This window comes from Ammodytes marinus, assembly GCF_949987685.1.
Source record: "Ammodytes marinus genome assembly, chromosome: 19".
In the NCBI taxonomy this organism is placed as follows: Eukaryota; Metazoa; Chordata; class Actinopteri; order Uranoscopiformes; family Ammodytidae; genus Ammodytes; species Ammodytes marinus.
The window spans coordinates 4,224,412-4,227,500 of record NC_137223.1 but is presented as its reverse complement, the minus strand read 5'-3'; positions in this window follow the sequence as shown (position 1 = coordinate 4,227,500).

Genomic DNA, 3,089 nt, shown 5'->3' with positions numbered 1-3,089 from the left:
TTCCATGGTGTAATGGTTAGCACTCTGGACTCTGAATCCAGCGATCCGAGTTCAAATCTCGGTGGAACCTGAACATTTGGGCGAAACAGACTGATTGAATGTTTCCTATCGGAATCATTTTGACTATACCTACTGTATTTCCTAAATATGCAAATTGAGTAATCCCATCGTCTGCCCTACCACGAAAAAAGCACGGATTTGTAAGAAGCAGTCAGGATGGCCGAGCGGTCTAAGGCGCTGCGTTCAGGTCGCAGTCTCCCCTGGAGGCGTGGGTTCGAATCCCACTTCTGACAATATATGATTTTTCACAGAAACCAGTGCTTGCTCTGGGTAAGAAAAGTCAGCAACCCTCTAGGTACCAAAAGAGTTTGAGAAAATACAGTGTTAATAGTCTGCTAACCTGCTGCCACGTGACCGAGTCTGGGATATTTGGCAGAAGTTAAATGAATGATTAAGACTGATCTTCCTTGCAATCCTGCAATTCCATGGTTCCATGGTGTAATGGTGAGCACTCTGGACTTTGAATCCAGTGATCCGAGTTCAAGTCTCGGTGGAACCTACTATTGCTCAGGCCCTCTAAACGTCAAACAGGACCCTGTGTTACAAAAGCAGATATGTCAATGGAATGGCGTATGACAGACCAAAGCACTGCAAGTTGATAAGACGGGTATAGAAGGCAATCACCTGAATGTGTTGCTAACGGGCCTTGGATATGTTGCAGGAAATGAATGGTTGGAAATATCTTGGCCCATGTCACTTAAAGTAAACTAAGTACAATGTTTGCAGCTCCACCATGGATTCACCAAGTAAAATACCAAGTAGAAGGGGCGGTCCAAAACTGACCTCAGAAAGGGATAGAGAAAGACAAAGGAAATACAGCAGTGCTGTATCCATGCAGGGTTGTTTTAGTTTGTTCGGTCCCACTACCCATTTCTGCTTATAAAAGTCACTCAAGGGTTAGCATGTTAACTGCCCTGTCTTGTTGCAAACACGACATCATCAATAGCGCCTAGATCAAGTGCTGGCATCGTGCCACACGTCTCTGCCAGCAGAAAGCACTACTGTCGTGGTTCCATGGTGTAATGGTTAGCACTCTGGACTCTGAATCCAGCGATCCGAGTTCAAATCTCGGTGGAACCTGAACATTTGGGCGAAACAGACTGATTGAATGTTTCCTATCGGAATCATTTTGACTATACCTACTGTATTTCCTAAATGTGCAAATTGAGTAATCCCATCGTCTGCCCTACCACGAAAAAAGCACGGATTTGTAAGCAGCAGTCAGGATGGCCGAGCGGTCTAAGGCGCTGCGTTCAGGTCGCAGTCTCCCCTGGAGGCGTGGGTTTGAATCCCACTTCTGACAATATATGATTTTTCACAGGAACCAGTGCTTGCTCTGGTTAAGAAAAGTCAGCAACCCTCTAGGTACCAAAAGAGTTTGAGAAAATACAGTGTTAATAGTCTGCTAACCTGCTGCCACGTGACCGAGTCTGGGATATTTGGCAGAAGTTAAATGAATGATTAAGACTGATCTTCCTTGCAATCCTGCAATTCCATGGTTCCATGGTGTAATGGTGAGCACTCTGGACTTTGAATCCAGTGATCCGAGTTCAAGTCTCGGTGGAACCTACTATTGCTCAGGCCCTCTAAACGTCAAACAGGACCCTGTGTTACAAAAGCAGATATGTCAATGGAATGGCGTATGACAGACCAAAGCACTGCAAGTTGATAAGACGGGTATAGAAGGCAATCACCTGAATGTGTTGCTAACGGGCCTTGGATATGTTGCAGGAAATGAATGGTTGGAAATATCTTGGCCCATGTCACTTAAAGTAAACTAAGTACAATGTTTGCAGCTCCACCATGGATTCACCAAGTAAAATACCAAGTAGAAGGGGCGGTCCAAAACTGACCTCAGAAAGGGATAGAGAAAGACAAAGGAAATACAGCAGTGCTGTATCCATGCAGGGTTGTTTTAGTTTGTTCGGTCCCACTACCCATTTCTGCTTATAAAAGTCACTCAAGGGTTAGCATGTTAACTGCCCTGTCTTGTTGCAAACACGACATCATCAATAGCGCCTAGAGCAAGTGCTGGCATCGTGCCACACGTCTCTGCCAGCAGAAAGCACTACTGTCGTGGTTCCATGGTGTAATGGTTAGCACTCTGGACTCTGAATCCAGCGATCCGAGTTCAAATCTCGGTGGAACCTGAACATTTGGGCGAAACAGACTGATTGAATGTTTCCTATCGGAATCATTTTGACTATACCTACTGTATTTCCTAAATATGCAAATTGAGTAATCCCATCGTCTGCCCTACCACGAAAAAAGCACGGATTTGTAAGAAGCAGTCAGGATGGCCGAGCGGTCTAAGGCGCTGCGTTCAGGTCGCAGTCTCCCCTGGAGGCGTGGGTTCGAATCCCACTTCTGACAATATATGATTTTTCACAGAAACCAGTGCTTGCTCTGGGTAAGAAAAGTCAGCAACCCTCTAGGTACCAAAAGAGTTTGAGAAAATACAGTGTTAATAGTCTGCTAACCTGCTGCCACGTGACCGAGTCTGGGATATTTGGCAGAAGTTAAATGAATGATTAAGACTGATCTTCCTTGCAATCCTGCAATTCCATGGTTCCATGGTGTAATGGTGAGCACTCTGGACTTTGAATCCAGTGATCCGAGTTCAAGTCTCGGTGGAACCTACTATTGCTCAGGCCCTCTAAACGTCAAACAGGACCCTGTGTTACAAAAGCAGATATGTCAATGGAATGGCGTATGACAGACCAAAGCACTGCAAGTTGATAAGACGGGTATAGAAGGCAATCACCTGAATGTGTTGCTAACGGGCCTTGGATATGTTGCAGGAAATGAATGGTTGGAAATATCTTGGCCCATGTCACTTAAAGTAAACTAAGTACAATGTTTGCAGCTCCACCATGGATTCACCAAGTAAAATACCAAGTAGAAGGGGCGGTCCAAAACTGACCTCAGAAAGGGATAGAGAAAGACAAAGGAAATACAGCAGTGCTGTATCCATGCAGGGTTGTTTTAGTTTGTTCGGTCCCACTACCCATTTCTGCTTATAAAAGTCA